Source organism: Dendropsophus ebraccatus, chromosome 3 (genome assembly GCF_027789765.1).
Source record: "Dendropsophus ebraccatus isolate aDenEbr1 chromosome 3, aDenEbr1.pat, whole genome shotgun sequence".
Classification (NCBI taxonomy): domain Eukaryota; kingdom Metazoa; phylum Chordata; class Amphibia; order Anura; family Hylidae; genus Dendropsophus; species Dendropsophus ebraccatus.
Window position 1 is genome coordinate 131807870 of NC_091456.1, and position 23428 is coordinate 131831297.

The following is a 23428-nucleotide window of genomic DNA, read 5'->3' on the forward strand; positions in this document are numbered from 1 at the left end:
CCAGATCTGATATGTACTGACAGGATCTGCTCAGATGATCGTGTGATTTGCTACTATGTGACAGATGTTTTCACAGTTTATTTTTTCTCGGAGCATAACTTCAAATTAACATTTTTACCCCATGGTGTCACCACAATCTTGTCACTGATTAGCACAGTAACATGATTGGGACTTGTATAATGACCTGCATCATTCAGCAATGTGCTTCTTCTCATTATAAGTAAAGATATACAGTACACGCTGCTAAAATGTGAATCATGCCTCCTCTGTAATAAAATAGAATGCGTTTCTGGCAAAGGAAAGCTGCCCTCTGTCTTGCTAAATTTCATTTTAAAAAGGAATTTACAATTATACTTGACATAACTGGAATAATATAAAGTGTACAAACATTTTGTACAAAGATGAGCTCATTTATTCTGTTGGTTCATTATTGAAGAGAAGTCAGAGGGGGTTATGTGTAAAAACTAGAGATGAGAGGAAGTTGCATATTATTGTTTGGCAATGTTTACCCAAAACATCTAAAAAAGAGAAAAGTCGGACGCCTTTTGTATTTAAAAAGATGTCCGTTATTGCTGACATGTAAATGAGTTCAATGCAATGCATTGAAGTCAATGGAATGGTGGACGTTCAATGCACTTAATGTGTAAAATGACGGACTTTGCGCGGACGTCAAAATAATGATCATTTTCGGACGTCTATTGCAAACAGTGGATGTTATTTTTTAGTTGTTCACACACAGTTTTTCTTTTTTCTTTTTGCTATAAAATTAAATGGCTTTTCATTTAAAGACACACCAAAGGCCAATTAGTAACCCAAATTAGAATAATGTACAGCTGTGAAGTGGAGGCCAGACTGATGTCATTTTAAACAGGGAGGAACATGTAAACATAGCCTTAAAGAAGTTTTCAAAGAGTAAAATATTAATGGTTTATCCTTGGATAGCAAAACAACCCTGGACCCCCACCCCAGACCACCACCACCCTGACAGTTTACTTAGACACAGCAGCTCATCCATACATGTGGATGTCCTTTGATATTACAGCAAAATGCTTATTCAAAATGAACCTGCATAATTTACAACCTGAGCTAAAAATAAATGGTTGACATGCATATTTTACAAATCTAAAAGCAAAATTACTTTCAGCAACTATTGGATCCCAGCAATTAGATGGCATTTACTGCTCACGCATTAAAGTGATTTAAACACATTTTTATTTCCTACAGGAGTTGTGTAATGGAATTATGAATAGAGCTACACACAGACTGTCCACATTAGGCACATTTGTTTCGCTTGTGCTATTACATCTACAGTAAATGCTATTTAAATTTGACATGTGACAATGAATCTTATAGTAGTGTAGTTTGAAGACAAACTGGATAAGGCAAAAGGCTGAAGAGGCATTAAATATATAAAGGTAATTGAAGTTACATGTGTTTGTGTCTTAGTAGTGATGAGCGAGTAGTGAAATATTAGAATTTTTGAATATCGAGTCGAGTAGACCCCAATACTCGACTATTCAATCGAACATTGAATCCCATTAAAGTCTATTGAAGAAAAATGCTCGACACTTGGAAATCAAAATTCGACCACTTAGAGGTCACCAGGTCCACAATGACACCTCAGGAAATGATGCCAACACCTCTGGAATGCAACTAAGACAACAGGGGAAGCATGCCTGGGTGCATCTAACACGCCAAAGTCGCAGTATTATGCCACTATCACAGCCTCTCAACAATAAACTCCAAACACAATATACCCTCTATGTAAAGTTTAAAAAAACAGGAAACCTTCTTTCCTCTACATTAGCATGGACATAAAGCCAAATTTTAAGCAAAAGAAACATTTTCATGCACCCCTTTAAATCACGTTGCCCATGACAACCACAGATGGCATAGGCAAGGGGGAAATCAAACAGCACCCACTCCCTAACTGTCATTGTGTGTTAGTGTGTATGTGGTCAGACACGTTCTCTTTAAAATTGTCTTGTGACGAGGTGAGTGACCCGACCTGGCCCGGTGTCATGTCTAGTGGTTAGAGCTGTGGGGATGTTGAGGCATGTGTAGCACCGCAAAAGGCAGGAAGAGGCAGCGGGGGGCCAGAATCAGAGGACAGTCCGTAGTGAAAAGGCAGGCTCGAACCAGCGGCAAAGCTCCCCCATCGAGGGCTCGTTCTTCTTTGGTCTGCAGATATTTTAACATGTGCAAACGACAAATTGACCGCGGTTTGCACTCTGTGCCATTCCAAATTGAGTAGGGGCTCTGAAAACAGTCCAAGTACAAGTGACCTGAAAAAGACATAAAGAGAAAAAATTAGCAAAAGGGGCGGATTAAGGGTACCTTGGGCCCCAGGCTGTTCAGAAATTGTGGGCCCCCTGCTAACCATGCCCCTTCTAGCCCTGCCCCCATGCAAAGATGGAGGATACATACAAACTGTCTGCACATGTTGTTACGGAGGGGGGGTATTAAGGGTACCATGAGCCCCGGGCTTTTATTCTGCTTATCCAGCATCCCTGGCTTCATTGGACAGTAAAGCGGGGGGGGTACAACGTTGTTGTGGCCCATGCAGCGGGAACAGGAGGTAAAATGGATAGACGATAACATTTCCAGTCACTTGTCCACCATCCAGGTAATCCACCCACAGTCTAGTTTCATCGCTAGCCAAGAGTCTGGACTGCGGTAAACTCACTATGACCCTTCTTCCTCCCAACCACGAATGACCTAAAAAAGAGAAACAGAAACAATTAGCAAGATGAAAAACAATTAACTCAAGCAGTGGAGAATGAATCCTTCCGTAACCAGATGGTGGCCGCAGCACCTTGCTATTCCTTCCCTAGCCATCACTACTTTTCCCATTGTGTCGTGTACTGTAAGGGCGGGTTCACTACGGAATTCTCGCGGACAATGTCAGCGGAATTCCGTCAGCTGTCCGCCCGCACGGGCACCCGCTTTTCCGCCGGCTCCATAGACACCATTCTATGGGCCGGCGTATTCCGCGATCCGCTGAAAGAAGTGACATGACACTTCTTTCAGCGTATAGCGTAATACGCCGGCCCATAGAATGGTGTCTATGGGGCCGGCGGAAAGACGCACAGATGTGCGGGCGGACAGCTGACGGAATTCCACGAACATTGTCCGCAAGAATTCCGTAGTGTGAACCCGCCCTAACATCGGGCAGGCCCTGAGTTACGTGGTTAGCGCAAAACTCCACTTGACCACCAAACGTGGATAAGCTACATGTCCCTGACAGTACACTGGGTCAACATTGTGGAGGTGGAAACCAGGTGGCACCCAGGGACAGGCTACCTGCTACCCCCACTGAATATTTTAGGCGCTGGTTCTGTCAGGATTTCTGCAACCATTACAGACAGGTCTAACAACCCCTCCTCCTTGTGGTGTTGTGGTCTTCTGAAATCCCTGGGCTGGAAAGATACAAATTTTCGAATTCAGTCCAAGCAAGAGTGACCTTAAAAAGAGAAACAAAAACAATAAGCAAGATGCAAAACAATTAACTCAAGCACCATGCCTTTGAGGTGCTGCATGCAACGCAGCAGACCTGTTAGTGGCTCTGGTGCTTAGAGAACTCACACACATACCATGCCCGGCCATTGTTTTGTAACTTAGGATTAAACCGTGTCTTTATAAAACTTCCTCCAGGCTACCAAAGCTACTGTTAAAAGTACACACACTTTCATAAGTCAGCTGTAGCCGCTACTACCATGAAGAAAGTTTATATTGAACAGGGTTTGGGAGCAGCAGACAGCGTCAAAAACACCCGTGTGCCTCCCACTAAGCTTCCGCAGTTCTCTACCCATGAGTGGCCCATGGATGGCTGACATATGCTATTCGTTATGCATATTTGAGGAGTCGACCAGGATGGTTAGCTGTGATGACGCTATTGTTATCTGGTGAAATCTCAGGGCTTGAAACATGCAAAATTTGAAGTCCAAGCACAAATGACCTGAAAAAAAACCAAACAGAAACAATTAACAAGATAAAAAACAATGTATTGAACTTCAAAAATAACATGATCAAATCTAAAACTATTAAAAACCTCAAAACAGTACACATGGGATAAAAGAAGGTGTAACAGAGCCTAACACTCACAGCACACTCGTGGCAGCTTCTCAGCGGCAATTGCGGGAAGAGAAGGAGGCAGTATTACATACAGCAGACGGGAGCACTCACGTTGGGTCCATTCAATTGGTTCAGCCGGATGGAGCAAAGAGAAGGCGGAGGTGATGGAGAGTCATCCTTCTGGTGTGGAAAGCAAAATGATCCTGATTCAGAGTCTGGCACATATGTCGGACTTCATGTTGGTCTGCTTTTCAGGTGACAAACACGTTTCCCACATCATGGAGATCAAAACATACTGGATCTTCGCAATCCTCGACCCCTAGTATAAGGATAACGTATCTTCCCTTATTCCTGTAGAAGAGAGGATCAATCACTTAACGTAATACAAAAGGTAAAGCTTCAGAACATGATGGTAATCTTCCCATCTAACATCGCTGGCAGCAGAGAGGAAAGTTCTGGGCAGAGTTTGGGGACATCCAGGAAATCCACAGCCATCAGGGGAACACTCTTGAAGGTGTGGGACACTTTCATGGCACCCCTAGAGCCTAGGAAAGAACACACTCTGCTGCCTAGCAGAACTGATGGCCTTTGGGCCAATAAACTAACCTACTATTTTTATTTTTGTATATGAATATAATCTATATACATCTACTTTCATATATCTATATATATTTTTTTATTTTTATTCATCTTTATTTTTATTTTTATTTATTTTTTATTTTTTACAGTGAGTCTAATTACATATATACAAGGGAGGGTATTAGATGGGTGCTGTCATGGGCTCAAAGAAAGACAATTACCGTACGTAATTTAAGTTTTCCCTTTTCACCCATGACAGCACCCATGGAGACTAGAATAGCTGATATTAGGGAGGGACCACTGCCTGCAGAACTTTTCTGTAATGCTTGAAAAAAGTATGTGGCGAACTCCATGCAGGTCTGATCTATAGAGGCCGAAGCTCTCTCTGCCCACGAAGTAGCCACTGACCTAGTGGAATGGGCCCCGAACCCCCCTGGCACTGGAAGATTAGAGGAAGAATAGGCTAAGGCAATACATTCTTTTATCCACCTAGCTATAGTGTTTGATGATGCTGCTTTACCCTTACCAGCTCCCTGAAACAATAACAGAAGCTGCTGAGACTTTCTCCATTCTGCACATCTATCCAAATAAAGAAGAAAACAACGTCTCACATCTCAACAATGAAATTTATCCTCCCCCTCGTTCTTGGGATCTGGACAGAACGAGGGGAGGACAACTTCCTGAGAACGGTGGAAATCCGTCACCACTTTAGGAAGGAAGGCAGGGTCCATAGATAAAACAATTCTATCCTGCATGACTGACATGTATGGAGCATTTATTGAAAAAGCTGAAATTTCTCCCACCCTTCTGGCAGAAGTAACCGCCAGGTGGAAGGATAACTTCAGGGACAGAATTTTGTCAGAAGCCTCATTTAGAGGTTCAAAGGGAGGGAGAGTAAGTGCGTTGAGGACTAGATTTAAATCCCACGGAGGGAGTCTTGACCTTAAGGTGGGATGCAACCTGGAAGCTGATCTAATAAATCTTTTTATCCAAGGATGATCCGCAATCTTATAGTCGAACAAAGCACTTAGGGCCGAAATCTGAACTTTAAGTGCACTGGGCCTAAGATTTTTATTTAGCCCTTCTTGCAAAAAATCTAGTATCTTAGGAATGTCTGGGGGACCTAAGACATCAACCGGAGACCCAAGGAATTTACAAAAGGCTTTCCAGGTGCGTAGGTAAATCTGAGATGTAACCTTCTTCCTACTAGCTAGGAGGGTAGAAATGACCTGCTCCGACAAACCACGTTCCAACATCAACCCCCTCTCAATAACCATGCCGTCAGGTGTAGATTGACACACTGGGGATGAAGAACTGGGCCCTGGGAGAGAAGGTCCGGAACATACAGAAGCACCCAAGGCCTGGCTATTGACAGTCTCTGGAGCCAAGAAAACCATACCCTTTTGGGCCAGAAGGGAGCCACCAGAATAACAAATGCCCTGTCTGTTGGAGAGGATGAGAGCCCACACAGCTCTGGGAGTCGGGTCGTGACATCACCATTTTATCCAGGAAGTGAAGCCTTAATGAAGTAGTAAGTGCAGGGAAAAAAGCACTTTATAAGCATTTCCCGTAATAAGTGTATATTGGGGATTTGTATAACTTTTGAGGGGCAATAAAATACTTTAATAAAGATTTTCTCCGGCCTTCTCCTTTAACCAAGAACTTGTGGGGATTTTTTTTCCCATTCGTGGTGATACCGAGACAGCCGACCCCCCACTGGACCCCTGATGTCATTGTTTAGCTTCCTTCTTGTCAGCCACTTTGGAGGAGAAAAGGAAGCCCTTGCCCTTCCCCTGCGGTTTCCAGTTTCTGCTCTTTGACCCACTACTCTCCTGGAACCTCCCCCTACCCTTGCTCTGAAAGGGCCGTTTAGGAGGAGGGTTAATATTGGGGAATTTCTTTTTGTCTGAAGCCTTCTTCAATATTTCGTCCAGGGCGGGTCCAAACAGTAAAAGTCCTTGACAGGGTAAGGCACAACATTTAGATTTGGAAGTAGCATCTCCTCCCTTTCAATCTCTCAACCAGATAGCTCTGCGTGCAGAATTAGTAAGGGCAGAGGTTCTGGCAGCTAGTCTAACAGCATCAACAGAAGCGTCAGCAAGAAAATCCACAGCATTGTAAAAGGTAGAGAAAGCTTCCAATAGTTGTTCTCTGCGGGTGCCATCTTTAATATGTTCCTCTAACTCCTCTACCCATACTCTAAAAGATCTTGTTACAGAAGTGGCAGCTACAGTGGGTTTAAGTATGGCTGCTGATGACTCCCATCCCTTCTTAAGGAAACCCTCTGCCCTTCTATCCATAGGGTCTTTTAATAGCCCTGTGTCTTCAAAGGGAAGCGCAGCCTTCTTAGGGTATGTTCACATGACGTTTTTGGCCGCACGTCGGGCTACAAATCAGTGATAAAAGGATGCTGCCGTGCAGCCTGACATGCAGCCCAAAGTGCGGCCAGCAGCCACATTGACTTAAATGTGCAGGACGGAGTCATTATGTGACAACATTCTACTCATTTGCAATTACGACTACGCTTTTGAGTCCTGCACAAAAGCCGTGTACTCCGTCCTGCTCATTTAAAGTGTCACTGTCGTTAAATTTTTTTTTTTAACTAATGGATAAATTAATTATAAGCCTTTTTCTGATATATTTCCTTTTTTTATTTTCATGTTAACACCCTGTAATTCATGGCTATACATTTTCTCCACCAGGGGGCGTTTTTTTCCTATTTTAGCCTTCACTGGTTGAAATCTAAAATTCCTGACAGACTGATTTAGAAAAAATAGTCAGATTCCTGACAGTCCCTCCCCGTCCCTCCCCCCTGTCATTTGATTGACAGCCTACAGGAGCGCGCTCTCCAATGCTGTGCAGCCTTGCTTATTGCTTACAGACAGCACAGAAAGACAGGGCTGTACAGCAGGCTTACATGACACTGGATGGGGAGGCTGTGAAGAATGCTGTATATAGAGCAAGACAGCACGGGCAGGTAGAGGAGATGTGTATAGCTTTATTCAGGGAAGACTGGGGGAGGAAGGATTCAGGGACGTTGGTTTCAGATTTAAGAAGACCTGGAGAGCCGTTCTCTTCTATAGAAAATCACTAACACACACAGAGAATGTGCTGAAAGCTGATTGGCTGAGGAGCTGTATAGGGGTGTGGACTGGAGGCTGGCTGGCTGTGCTCACTCCCAGACTCCTCCTCAGCATCAGCTGACAGGTGATGTCATCAGAGGACTGACACGCCCCCTCCAGAAAGACCAAATGCAGATAGGTGAGCAGCACAAACAGGGCTATATCTCCACTTAGGAACATCGGAATGGCGCCAAATTTGAGGTGTACACTCTACAGGAGACAGGCTGTTAACTGAGAGAGTTAGATTTTTTATGTTATAATGACAGTGACACTTTAAGTCAATGTGGCCGCCGGCCGCACTTCGGGCTGCACGTCGGGCTGCACAGCAGCATACTTTTATCACTGATTTGTGCCGTGTAGCCAGACGTGAGGCCAAAAATGTCATGTGAACATACCCTTAGATATTTTAGATACAGGGGGATCCACACTCGGGGCTTTATCCCAACAAGCCGTCTTCTCTTCATCAAACGGATATTTACGTTTTAACAGCTTAGGGACAAAAGATTTGCGATCAGGTTTTTTGCATTCACTTTCAATCAATGCAGAAACATTCTTATGTATTGGGAATACTATTTTCCGTTTAGGATCTAATGCTTCAAACATCTTATCTTCAACAGATAATATTACTCTAGTCTCTTCTATACCCATGGTGGTTCTGACTGCTTTTACTAATGAGTCTACCGATTCAAAAGCACATAAGGGTTTCCCAGCTAAATCCTCTGGAGAAGATTCAGCTGAACCTTCACATTCGCCCTCTTCTTCCACCTCTGAATCAGAAGCCGGAGTCAGATCAGTAGATCTAGAGGAAGCACTAGATCTAGAAGAGGACTTCTTGGGCTTGCTATTAGCCTTAATTTCGTCCTGAATAATCCCCTTAATGTTCTTCATAAAGGATGGAGATTCTTCTTGCATCGCTTTAGTTAAACATAGGTTACATAAGGACTTTGAGTAATGAGACTGAAGGGGCTTCCTACACATCAAACATCCTTTCTTCTTTGATCTACGGGAAGATTCCCCCTAAGAAATAACGTATATATATATATATATATATATATATAAAGAAAAATTGATGGGGAAAATCCCCTCTTACCCGACCAGACAGCAGGAAGGGTAGCAGTCAAAGACAACCACCCGAAGCACTGCCGACACAATGAGCTGGCTGCTGTCTTCTCCCTTTGGCGCCCTTTTTGAATGGTCCTCATTCAGCCAACAGAGGTGACTCCGCCCCCGACCTCACGGTGGCCGCCCACCCCCATCGAGAGCAGGCCTCGGCCTTGCCGCCTCCCGGAATAGGCCCGATCTCCACTGCCGGCGCGCCAGGAAGCCGTCCTCGTCCCAGCCCTGTCGAAGGCAACAACGGGGGAGCTGAGCAGAGTGACCGGAAAGCTGGCCAGCAGTCTTTTTAAAGCGGCCTTCATCTAAAGGACTTAAGCCATCACGAATCCCCGGAAACATGGTAAGCTGACCGCCGGGGGAACCTCAGCCCTTAATATAAATACCTGGTGCTTGTAGCGGTGCTCCTGCACTGCCACCTCCTGCTCGCCAGACAGGAAACTAAACTGGGGAGGATGGGAAGTCCGGCCTACTTATGGAAATTTCCTGGTGACTGTTTCCTGTCTGACGAGAAGGAGGTGGACGCTCTCCATGGGTGCTGTCATGGGTGAAAAGGGAAAACATGATATTATAACTTTGCAAACATATCATTTGTTTAATGCCCCTATCAGTTATTTGCCCTTGTTTTCAGTTACTGTATATATGTATATAGAGCTGACAGATTCCTTTTAAAGCAGTACTTTGAGCGCATGATGGTCTTTGTTGACAATATGTTATCACTAAAGAACAGTAAGCCAATGAATATACTTAGCTGTAACAATGCAAAAAGTGGAGCCAGTTACAGTAGCAGCAAGTTACAGTCATCTTGTTTTAACACTGTCCTTACCAGCATTATGACTGATATGAGTTCATATAACTTATCAGAAGCAAAAGTAATGCTACACTTTTAGCCACTTCATTTAAAAGATTTATGAGTTTTTTTGTCTGCATTATGACTTCCATGTCTACAGAAACCTCCCGAATTTACCTCAGCTGGATCATGTGTCCATCATCGATCAGCTAACCTGTTTGATTAATAGAAAGAAAATATCTCTTCTTGGCTCTTTGCTGTGTTTTGTACAGCATGACTGCACTTGAGAATGATTATGCCATTAGGTTGTAGAAATGAGCCAGGACAAAGGCAGTACTTTACATAAGGAGATCTCCAACAATTAATTATCATGTTTTCTTATCTTAAATAATGATGATCAATGGTTGTAGAGTTCAGCCAGTCCGTCACAGTCCATAATGATTTATACAAATTGTTTCCTAAAAAATTCTTGATAATATACTTGTTGTAATATACCCTGGGTTTCTTCCTATGTATAATACGCTGTTCGAGGTTCTGGACACTAAAGCAATGATGCTATGGACATATGAAACTATTGATCTGTGCACATTAACCTTGCACTTGTGGGTTTGTTATTATAATACTGTATTGAGCTGTACTTAACAATGCTAAAAGTTAGCATGTTTAAATCTTCTCCCAACCCATGGCTTACAATTATGATATGGGCCAGGTGGGGGAGTATGGTGTGGGCTCAGTAGCTTAGCTATAGACAAAAGACCTTGCGGGCACCATTTAAAAATGAAATAAAGCTGAGTGCTAGCCCCTAGCTCAAACTACGAGACATAGAAACAAAACCAAAGGGGAGCTAAAAAACAACAGGCTGCACACCACAACATAGAAAAAAATACACATAGGAATTTTATTTAGCATAACTGCTGAATACAAACATTTAAAAACACTTAAAACCATACATAAAAAACAAGCATAGAACCTGGTGAGGTTCAATGTGCAACCACACCCCCTCCAACCAGAATAAGGCTATGTTCACATGGCGTAAGAGACCGGCCGTTCCGTGACCTGGCCGGGTCACAGAGCGGCAGGTCTCTAAAAAGATCGTCCCGGCCAATACTGCAGTACTGGCCAAATGATCTTTCACGCCACAGAGTTCAGAGCTCCCAGAACTCCCCACAGCACCCTATGAAGCTTGCAGCCACAGCCGCTCGCTTCATAGTGTGCACTGACATGGTTTTTTACGGCCACTATTCACTGAATAGCGGCCGCAGAAAACTGACATGTCAGTTCTTTGCGGCGCCACGAGGGATCCCGACGGGAGCCCATACGATGTGTATACGCTCCGGCCGGGATCCCATAGACATCCGGCCAACGTATTTTCTCGTATTAACTACGGCTGTTGTTGCAATCGGTATAAAACAGCCGTAGAATTACGAAAAATATGTTGTGCGAACATAGCCTAATGGCACTGAGAGCTGTCTATAGAGATGCCACCAAACAATGTGAAATAATGAATATCCTGTAATATGAAAGACATCAAATCAAGGAGATGAAAAAATATGCAAAAAATGAAGAAAATTGCTAAAACAGCAATAATAAAAAAAATCAACCACATGGTCATATACAGCTCCCAGGGGGTAAGTGAAACAAAGTCCCAGTAGCTGACCTTACACCATATCTGGTAGCTGTTGGCTCCTATCTGTAGCCAACACCCATCTGTAATGACCAACATTGGAGATCACTCTAATGCTGGTCAATTAAAGGAAAACTGACAGCACAGATGTATATACTTGTGCTGCCAGTTTCCAGATGCCAATCAAACGATCATCACATATATACCTTTAGTGATGCTGTGTAATCTAACATCTTCGGTAAAGATGTTCTTTATTTTGGGAAGACTCCAGAATGATTGACAGCTGGATCTAGAGGAGGCCGGAGAGCAGGGCATGTGCTGAAAGTGTCATAGACCCACCTCTGTGACACCGTTAGACTGAAATAAATGATGTTTTTACTGACGATTGCGGATCACACAGCATCGCTAAAGGCATAAATGCAACACTAGTGTAGTGTAGTGTAGTGTTCATATTCATATCCGTGCGATCAGTTTCTCTATAACTTTTTAAATGCCATGAGTAATAAGGACTGCTAGGTGACTGATCTGCTGGTACAGTTTGGCTGTGGAAGGCTGCACCAGCGGAGTGCTGATCTAATAAATGACCGTAATGCCTTTGTAGTAAACAGATTTATCTAAGCAATCAAGTGATTACTTATAATAGCCTCCTAAAAGAAGAAATGTACAAGTTTAGTATAGTACAAGGGTAGTTGAACAAATATTTGATCACTTAACATATGCAGTAAAATGTGTTTATTAAGCTACACTTACACTATGAACATGCATCACTTATTTAACACACCTTCATGCTCAGGCCATTTTAACACTATGTACTTCACTAGACATTATACCTAGGAACACTGCAAACTGTAAAGCAAGTTTAAACTAAAAAGACCTTAAAAAATTCAGTATTTTTACATTATATTTATTCAAAGTGAATTACATCATTTATGTTTCATTGGTTCTTTGGTCAATTTGGCTTCTCAATTTCTACTTATGATGATATGATGATATCACAGACATCTATGGGACCACTATCCTAAACTGTTCTGGATTGATGAGAGAGAATCCACCTACTTTAGTTTAATCTATGGAATCTATACAGTTCTTGTTGCGGTGACCACACTTGTCACGGTGGCCAGGAGTGGGACAATCTGTAACCACCCCTGGATACACTGACTCAGCACCACCACTTCTTAGGAGTTGTAGTCATTGCGGTAAGGTAAAGTAGTGAGTGTTGTACATTGTGCAGTATTGAAGACACACCCCAGTTCTTAAACAATTAAAGCTTTTATTGAAGAAACCCAGTAAACAGTACAACCTAAGTGGTTCTTGCAAAGTAGTGTGAGCAGTACAGTAGATGTGACCTGCTATCCAAGATCCTTTTGTATAAGGTTTATCTGTAACAGGCTTGAGAAGTGTATAAGTAGAACTTTCGTTTGATACAGGGTGGTTACTCGAGGGAAACGGTTTATATATACCCAAAGGCTCTCAACAAGAGGGACTCTGACCACTTTGGAAGTGGTGATAGAAAAGTACCTGCTTCCACAGTGTTGGACGTCAACCTGGGCTATCTTGTGGATACTGAGTGACACATGATCAGGGATGCAGGCCCCACACCGGAATGAGCTAGTTATCTGGGAGACCCTCTAGGAACATTAGTGGCTTGCAGCAGAGTCTCAGCTTGAATAGTGCACTTAGCTAACTGCTGGCTTGACTTAATTGTAGAAAATCCTCCTTCTTATGCCATCAATAGTCCTTCTGTGTGGATAAGTTGTCCCCATGTCTTTTACTCCCCTAAACGTATTCTAGGCAGCTCTGGAACTCTTATGGGAATCACCAGATAACTCACTCTCCAGAGTCTGACTAGTCTATACTCTCTCCTCCTCAGACGAGACAGTTCCACAGATTAACTAAAACTGAAACTTCTACTCTTAAATCGCCAGGAAGATCTAGGATTCGGGGTAACCTGCCTTGTTACAGGGTCTGGAGCCCCTGTATGTAAGAAGAGGGTGATGTGTGAGGTACCCTTGACAAGGATTGGATCTCAGCCATAACTAAGGAGCTTATGCTCTGAAATACATCAGCAATATACCTGGATATCCATGTTTTTTAATTCTGTTTTTGGAATAAAAAAACAACTTTTAATGCACCTGCTGGAGCTGGACATCTTTTTGCATGGGAGTTGACCCATTTACTACCGTGCTCCTCCGGAGGCATACTATCTCCACTACCAACAAGAATAAGCTGACTATTTTTTTTTGTTTGTTCTTCCATATTCCACCATCAGACTTGGATGAATATAAACAGCACTGGCATCATATGGGTTTGAATGCTTGCTATGGTGTTATTAGTTTAATCAAATAGATTAATGGGTCAGTAGTAGGGATGAGCGAACTTTTAAAAAGTTCGGTTTGGTTCGATCCGGCGAACTTTCGTGAAATTCGGATTCGTACGAATCAAACCTAAAACGAACTTTGCTATAACGACTGAATAATTGCAGCTACAATAGTGGGAGTCTGATAGGGTATAGTTTTGTTTAGTTGCAGTTGCTATTACAATGAAAAAAGTGGGAAAAATCAAAGTGCAAAAATAGTGAAAAAAAAGTGACAAACAGTGTGTACATTTTTTTTTGTGGCAAGTGCTAGGGAGATGGAGTATAAAATAAATAACATACTCTTACCTCTCCCACTCCAGCACTGGTGGCCGCATACCGCTGCTTTTGTCCCTCGGCCCCCGACCGCTTCCTGGTCTTAGAGAAGACGCAGGTTGTAATGTGTGAGGTCCGCTCAGATAGTCGGTGGCTGAGGCAAGATCCCACTACTGTGACTGACTGGCTGAATGGACTTCACACGTCATGACCCGGGTCCCCAGTCAGACCAGGACGTGGCCAGGAACCCAGGGAGCGGAGCGGCGGTTTGTGGCCACCAGGGCTGGAGCGGGGGAGGTAAGAGCATGTTATTTCTTTTATCCTCCGCAGCACTTGCTAAAAAATGGGTCTGGCCGGACTTCTCCTTTAAAAAAAATAGTTCATTTCGATATAAAGCCCATTGTTATTAAAATAAATAAATTAAAACCCATAAATAATTGGCTTTGTCACATATGTAACTATCTGTCCTATAAAATTATGTTATTTCTGTTCTTATACAGTCAACAAAATATTAAAAGGTAATTTTTTTCAATACTTCCCCAGGTTTAGTACTGTGTATTTTTTTTGGTAAACCAATCTCTTATGAATATGTTCCTCTCTGTACAATAAATGCATAGTTTATTGCTGTCAGCTGCTGACTATTCAATATCTTAATACAGTAGCTTCTACCATTGATTGCTGCTGTGCACTGGTTTCTGACGCCCAATATAGTAAATAGTTACAATATAAATAAAGTCTTTTTTCTGCAGTCCTGGACGTTAATGATACCGTCTCCATATACTGTACATGCCTGCATTTGGGCACCGGAATCTGTGATAAGTGAAATAATGTCTGCTCTATATTTATGGATTGTAAACAGGTTAAATTTCTCTTATATGCAGTCTCTTTTATATACTTCTGTTTTTAGTTTACTAGCAATGCAATAAATAAAAGGCTCCGTCATGTAAGGAACCTTTAACAGGTATTTTACTTACGGAAGAGTATTTTGACTTCCCGTTTTGATTTTTACAGTCTATATACTATTTTAGAGACTATTCAGGAATGCTTACATATATAGTATTTGTAGTTTATCTAAACTGGTCACATGAACTGCAATACAGTTGAAATGTAGTATGGTCGGTCATTGACTTTAAGGCTTTTTATTTTTTGTTATCTGCTATAAGGAGGCCAAGTAGACCATCAGCCCTGAATTGTGCAATGTTAGCTGTTCCCTTTCTACATAGCTTTAATTTATTTCCTCTAGCATATTCAATTAATTACAAATTCTGTCATATTTAATAGAACATTACAATGAGTCAGTAAAAAAAATAGCTTTTGGACATTTTTAAAGTTGTCAGAAAAATACCGGCAAAGTTTAGGAAATAACTAATAGGCAAATTAAGTTAGGAGGTAGAAATTGTACTGGGTGTTTCCTAATATTTAGACTGTTTTTCTCTCGATTGTCATTGGAGTAACAGCATATAGCTGCCTGCATAATGGCTGATAATCGTTTGCTATAATGGGTCATGTTAAAAAGCAACGATGTCAGCTGATCAACATCTTAAAGCGACTCCGTACCCACAATCTGACCCCCAGACCACTTGTACCTTCGGATAGCTGCTTTTAATCCAAGATCTGTCCTGGGGTCTGTTCGGCAGGGGATGCAGTTATTGTCATAAAAACAACTTTTAAACCTGCAGCGCTGTTGTCAGGATGGTATCTCTGCAAAGCATTATGCGCCCCTCTGCTCGTGCTGTTCGGTCGAGAAGGTAGTGATTTTCTTGTATCCTGTTTCTGTGTTTTGTTTTGCTGTGTGTGAACTCTGGTTTATTGCTCACCTGGGTTGGGAGACACACCCGACTTCACCTGCTGAGTTCTGTCTGGCCATGTCATGGTTAATCTGTGCTCTGGTTCTGCTGTGACTGACAGGTCATTCTGCCAGTGGATCTGTCTTGTTCTCAGGTGTCTGTGCTTGGAGATCAGGGGGATGGTCCAATTACGTTCTGGACCAGAATCCTGGCCTCCTATATAACAAACCTCAGTCTGTGCACTTATTGCTGGTTATTGACTTGTCTCTGCCCGCTTGTATCTTCTGTGTTTTTGCTATCCCTGATCTTTGCCTTATTCCTTGACCTCCCTTGCTTGCCGCCTGCCATTGACTATATTGCCTGGACTTTGACTACGTTTATAGGATTGTGATTTTGTACTTTTGCTGCCCGATTGTTGTGACCCGGACTGTTTACTATTCTTCATTGTGTTTTGTCTGTCTGTCTTGTATTTGTGTTCCACCTAGCTAGTGCAGGGACCACCGCCAAGTTGCTCGCCACCATCTTAGGGCAGATTGTGGCAAGTAGGTAGAGGACAGTGGGCGGGGCTGAGCTTAGGGCTCACTGTCTTGTCTTGTCCTGCTGTCCGGTTCCTGAAAGCTGTGTCTGACGGCCGGGGCTTACATTTTTTTATGCATTAGGCTGGCACACCCTCTCTGTCCTTCCTCCCCACCCTCCTCATCATTAGGAATGCTCCAGGCAGATTGCTTCCTATTCCCCACCTGTGTGCATAATGGACATAAACTGGATCAGAAATACACCTATAATGTCCCTTTGGTATTATGTAGTGAGATAGGCTGAGGGGTTGTGTTGCAGGGTGGTGTAGTGCAACCTTAAGGCTCACTATCTGAAACCTTCCTGTCATGGTGGGGTCCGAGGGTGTTGGGGCCCTTGTCTTCTTCAGCATACACACAGGGACATAAAATTTTTAATAAAAGTCTTCACACAATAGCGGTGAAAGTATATTAAGACTTTACTTGAAGGATAACTATGTACAATCCAATACAGGGGCATCTGATGACGGTAAACTGTTGGCTTGATCAGAATCCTTAGCTTCAGGGGGAGGGTTACCTTGGCTACTAAAGCTTAGACTTGGTGGATAAATAGGGTTTCCAGTAGACAGACCTGTTCCAGAGACTTTGCGGTTTTCCAGCCTTTATAAGGTACGTGTGAACACTCGCTATCATGTAGGGGGAAGACGCATGGACACACTGACTTGGAAGCCAGGAAGATGTGAACGGTGAATGGGAGACCCTCTATCACTTCACCAATCCAACAGCAGGCACTAATAAATACAGAGGATGTCCTGCTGAGACTTTGAAGACACGTATTAGTCCTTATGGCTGACTGGAAACAGGTTAGGAGGTTGAAGATGGAGTCTGACAGGATTAGTGAGGTGACGTAGGGAGGTTAGATGTGACTCTGGCAATGCCAGACTACCAAATGTCACTGACTAGACCGCACAGCCCTTCTGGGTAAAAGGTGGGCGGAGCTAACTTCCCCCTTTCTAATCACTAGAGTGTGATAGGTTGCAGGGGAGGAGCACTGATCAAGCTCAACACTTGTATTATTAGCAATTAATACATAACAACATATTAAATAAATACATAGCAGAAAACAATACCACTACAAGAGAGCTAAGGAAGAGCAGCAAATACATAGGCCCTAATACAGACTGTCTAAGGTTGCCAATAGCAACAATACATCTCCAGACGCCTGACAATAAATACCGTTCTGGGCCATTACACACCTGTGCGAAGCTCAAACAGCAGTAAATGTTCCTGGATCATTCCTAATGATGAGGAGGGTGGGGAGGAAGGACGGAGAGGTGGTGCCAGCCTAATGCATATTCAAATGTAGGCCCCGGCCGTTAGACACAGCTTTCAGGATTAAAAGTTGTTTTTAGGACAATAACTGCATCCCCTGCCGAACGGACCCCAGGACAGGTCTTGGATTAAAAGCAGCTATCCGAAGGTACAAGTGGTTTGGGGGGGACAGATTGTGGGTACAGAGTCGCTTTAAAACATTTTCTATTAAAACAACAACAATAGCGACGGTCTGTTGCACATTGCTCCATGTAATAGGATCGGTGGTCTGATGGTTTTCTATGGGCCACCCGGACAATCTAAAGATCATCCGGGCAGCCCTTTCCACTGCTCCCCCCGCTTCTCCCTGATCGATGTCTGCACATGTAATAGCACAGGCGGTGAGCGGGGAACAAGGAGCAAGCAAGAGCTCACCTCTTTAATATCGGCCAGTGTAATAGGACCCAAAGTCTGTGTTTAAACACTATAGATTCCAATAACCCTAAGGGCCCATTTACACTAAGGAAAACAGGTGGAAATTCCAAGCAAAACCCCTGCAAGTGGACTCCGTGGTGAATCATGCCTGCTATTTGCTTCAATGGGATGCCTCGCATGCCTCCACTCTCCGCGCCTGTCCACTCAAAGAATTGACATGTGCGGAGTCTGCAGGCAGGGGTTCTGCTCTTAATTTCCGCCTATTTTCTGTAGTGTGAACGGGCCCTGACTTGGCTTATTTGTTGCAGTGTCTTTTTTTTCAATGGTAGGGTAGAGCATCTCAAGCCAGACATTAAGATGGAGAAGGAATCTATCACAAATGGAACCAGTACACAGGCAACAATCAACAGTCTAAACAGAACACTGTTAAAGACTTCTAGTTCAACTCTAGGGTAAGGTCTCTTACTATCCATTTAGGCAGATTTAGAATTAGGTGAGTCTCAAACCGCAGGGTGGTAAATGTTAATAAATACATAGGGTTTGTCATACAGGCTTTCAGAGACACTGAATGGCAGATAAATAATTGCATTGCTGACTCTCTGTTGAAAAGAACAATCAGCTGTTTCATTAGACTACGACCGGCATCAAGTATTACTTAATAAAAATAAATAAATATATACTTTAGAAGTCAAGTCATTAAAAAATGTTAATGTTTTTATTTTATTTTTAACCAGTCTAATTAAGGGATGCAAAGTAGCATCTTGATTTATTGAATCACAGTTTTAAAGTAAAATAAATAAGGCCATTTTACTCTTTATAGCTTAGATTAAATCCTGTCAAGTTAATTAAAAAAGAACATAATGTCAATTACTGCAGTCTCCTGCTGGTGTAAAATTCTGTAGAGCATTGATGTACAGAGAGGGGGATGTAAGAAGCCACCAAAGAAAAAATGAGATTGCTGTCAGCACCATATGTAGGTAACTCATGGACAAGTGAAGACTCTAGCGTAAATTATTCCTAAATTCAAGGATTTTTTTTTTATTTCACAGCTGCCAAAATGGCCACAATGGCCAAAAAAACACGTTGCATGAACACATAGGGGGAGATTTATCAAACATGGTGTAAAGTGAAACTGGCTCAGTTGCCCCTAGCAACCAATCAGATTCCACCTTTCATTCCTCACAGACTCTTTGGAAAATGAAAGATGAAATTTGGTTGCTAGGGGTAACCGAGCCAGTTTCACTTTACACCATGTTTGATAAATCTCCCCTATAGTCTTTTTGACTTTCGTTGAAAAAATACTGATCAATATACTGATGTATTTTACTGTAGTACTTTCTTATATTTACAGTGTGTGAACATAACCTAATACCATGACAAGTAACAAATACCTAGCAACAAAAAGGCAAGGAAAACTGGATACCATGCGGCAACCTGATTGGATTTGTTCTAATATGCTTGAGTTCTTTGTTGTTGAAAAATCAAAATTGGACTGAATGATTTATCAACATATTGGTGATAGGTAACTATTTTTGAAAATCCTTTGATATACCAGTTGATGTATTAATGTTCATCTATTTGTTCAGTCTTTCTTCCAGCTAAGCTACAATTTAATACAATTAATGGAGCAGAATATCAGTTTTCTCAGTTTTCTCTTTAGTGACATAGATTAAACCTTCACCATTAAAGGGGTTTTCCGACTTAATAAAGAAACCACTAACTGCTCCCTGCTAGAGATGAGTGCAACTTGAGTATGCTCGAGTCCGATCATTTGAATACCAGTGGCTGATGAAGTTGAATGCAGCCCTAGAGCTTCCGGGAACACATGGACACAGTTTAGGGCTATGTTCACACACAGTAAAAGACCAGCCGTTCCGCGACCCCGGCCGGGTCACGGAACAGCCGGTCTCTGCCCGGATCATCGCGGCCGGTACTTAAGTACCGGCCGGATGATCTGTCCGGCCGCAGAGCTCTGATGCGGGGGCATCAGCGCGTGTCCGCATCAGAGCTTCCCCCTGCACACAATGAAGCGATTCATTGAATTGCGGCCGCAGAAAACTGACTTGTCAGTTATTTGCGGGGCTGCATGGGATCCCGGCCGGAGCATATACGGCGTGTATACGCTCTGGCCGGGATCCCATTGAAACTAAGGCATTGTACCACCCCGCAAAAACTACGGCCGTTTTTGCCATCGGCAACAACGGCTGTAGTTTTACGTAGTGCGAACATAGCCTATGGCTGTAAACATGTTTTTTTGGACTCCCTAGGGCTGCCTCATACTTCAACCACCGGTATTCAAATATTGTATGATCAGACCGCCTGCTGCAAAATAATAAACTACCATCTCCCAGCTCCCTCTGTTTACTTTCCCTGAAGATATGCCCACCTCTTCTAGTGACACCCTAGACCCAATGTAGCCAATCACATAGACTGTAGCTCTCTGATACCATGGGTGATAAAAGGCAAGGAAGGTAAGTGTGTGTGTACAGAAAGTAAGCACCGGGTAGATGAATGACACTTTCAGGCTATTTTCCCACTACGGGAATGTACCATCATTTAACGGCAAAATGCCGCCATCTATTCATAATGATGGCCAGAAATAATTATCGGGATCATTATGGCTTTTTTACCACTAAATAACAACACGTTCCTGTAGTGGGAACATTGCCTCAAAGTTAAAAATCCTCTCGAATTCTTGCACAACTACTATTATCAACTTAGACTAGACAGACTAAAAATATGATATACTATGTTCATAAAACATCTTTATAAAATGATAAATGTGGTGCTTCTTTAGACTGTCTTGTACGATTATTAGACAGTATTAATCAATCTGGGCCAAGGTGCTTTTGCCCACAACTGGTAGGGAACAGGGAAAAAAAAATCACAATCTGCCAAACTGGTCTGTTCTATGGCCTGATGTCTATGTGGTAAGGTGTACAGATTTAATGGGAATACTTGGTCTGCAAAGTTTGGAATCGTAACAAATAGTTATTGGGTCTTCCTCTATCATCAAAATGATGTGAATAAAAGATTAAACTACAGAAGATTTAGGGCAGAAAAGACCATCTAGTTTTCCAATTTAGTATTTCCTTTCTTATTATCTTAGGATAGATATATGTTTATCCCAGACAGGCAGGTTTACATTCAGATATTGCAGATTTACCTACCACATCTGCTGGAAATTTGTTCAAAGCATCAAGCGATTTTAAATATGGGGTGAAGCAGTCGGCTCGTCTTTTCTGTACATTGGATGCTTATGAAACTGGGAAATACAGTAGTCAGTACCCTTGTATCTGCCCTTACATGGGTTGAGGTGGTGCTACTGTGTTTTCATATGTAACCTATTTATCTTTTTTTATCTGCACATTTTATGTCAATGACTGAAAATTTTAATAGCACAAATGATAACAATCATCATGAAATGAGTTTATCCACTTTTGTAGAATTTGGTATTATCAGGAGTTATTACACTTCACAGAATGTATTATAATCCTTACATGAGGAGTAAGCGCATTTCTGATAATCTGCAGGAAGCAATTCTTGCTGCTTTATAGCATTTGAGGCTTTATCCGGCCCTTTACATTGCATTTCATATGGTAATGTCATAGTTAGAAATGGTGCCTTTTCTATTTATATATCTATGCAGGAGATGAACCCAACTTCATGAGAAAACATGATTTTGCCAAGCACTCACCACCTGCAGAGACAGCTGTTTTAGGCATAAATCTTTAAATCCTCATAACAGGAGCTAGGATTATTCAGCCATGCTGTCACTGGGTTACATTTACATCCTCAACTGGATGTGTTCTACCAAGAAGTGCAAATAGGAACTCTTTGGTGTTCGTATTGATGCAAGCTAGACGTCTTATGTTTCCTTGTTTATGAGTTCTTAGTAGATGCAACCTAAATCTGTTTGGATATCTGTTTCCCTATGTACAGTATAACAGTACATGAATGTGCAAACACAAGACTTCCAAAAATGAAACATACAGAAAAAGACTATTTGTAAAAGTTGTGCATATACAGTGATAGTAAGTTTACCTAAGTAATGTTGTACATGTCAGCTCACACAAGGCTTGGGGGCTTCAGTGAATAGTGGCCGCAGAAAAATGTTTTTTGTGGTGCCACTAGGGATCCTGGCTGAAGTGTATACTATGTGTATGTATCCAAAGTCTTTATTAGAACATGTTAAAAAATATTCTTAAAAACATCATTGTTCACAAGAAAAATAACCGATGTGTTTTAGACAGAACGTCCTTACTCATGGCTCCGTCCAAAAAACATTGGTTATTTTTCTTTTCCCCCCAACTAACCACAGACTATGCTCCCTTGTTGATATATTTTTTTTTATTAACCCCTAGACGTCCTAGGACGTACCGGTACACCTTGGGTGCCTGTCCCCAGATAACCCTGGGCGTACTGGTACGTCCTGTGCTATGAAGCTTCATATGAGGTGGGGGCCGGCTGCAGTGAGGCAGTCATTAACCCCTTAAACACCACATTTGCGGCGTTTAGATGTAAGCGACAGGGGCCGTCCCCTGTCACTTACCGATCTGGACCGCTGGAGGTCTCTTACCTCCGTCTGTGCAGTTCGATCAGCGCGTTGTTTAAGTCTGCCACAGGCGGGCTCAATCAGCATAACGCCTATAACACTGATCAATTCTATGCCTATGGCATAGCATTGTACAGTATATGCAATCTAATAATTGAATGTAAAAGTCCCCCAGGGGGACTTAAAATGTGTTAAAAAAAAAGTTAAAATGTTTTTAAAAATACCCCAAAGCCCCTCCCCCAATAAAAGTTAAAATCATCCCCCTTTCCCATTATTTAAATAAAACATATAAAATTCAATAAATAAACATATCATATAACGTAGCATGCGTAATTGTCCAATCTATTAAAATATAACAATCATCATCGCGAACAGCGTAAACGAAGAGGGAAAAAAGCACCAGGATTACCGATTTTTGTTACATTATATATATAAAAAATGTAATAAAAAGTGATCAAAACGTCTGATCTACACAAATATGGTATTAATAAAAAGTAGAGATCATGGCGCAAAAAAATGACACTCCATACAGCCCCGTCGGTGAAAAACTAAAACCGTTATAAGCGTTCTCAATAGGGCCATTTTATTGATAATTAGTTGCAAAAGAAAAAAGGATTTCATAAAAAAAAAAAATAAATAACATTAGAGAATATGTGTAAACCTGCATATGGTTGTGTTCGGACAAACCTATAGAATAATGATATCATGTCGCTTTTACCGTATAGTGTATAACGTAGACACAGGAACACCCCTAAAAGTTACCATATTGCATTTTTTTTACGATTACACCAATTTATATGTTACGGCAGAATAAAAGACGCCATTACAAAGTACAACTACTCCTGTAAAAAACAAGCCCTTACATGGCCTTGTAGATAGAAAAATGAAAGTGCTGGA

The 23428-nt window shown here is 42.1% G+C and overlaps 1 long non-coding RNA gene across 1 annotated transcript in view; it reads left to right on the forward strand.

The window, feature by feature from the left end:
* LOC138787331 (uncharacterized) overlaps nt 1-19595 on the forward strand; it is a 34277-nt gene extending 14682 nt beyond the window's left edge. Inside the window, exons 3-4 of the long non-coding RNA XR_011362343.1 lie at nt 18306-18428; nt 19328-19595. This is a non-coding gene — a long non-coding RNA (uncharacterized lncRNA). The remainder of the gene's footprint in view (nt 1-18305; nt 18429-19327) is intronic.
* The last annotated feature ends 3833 nt before the right edge of the window (nt 19596-23428 follow it).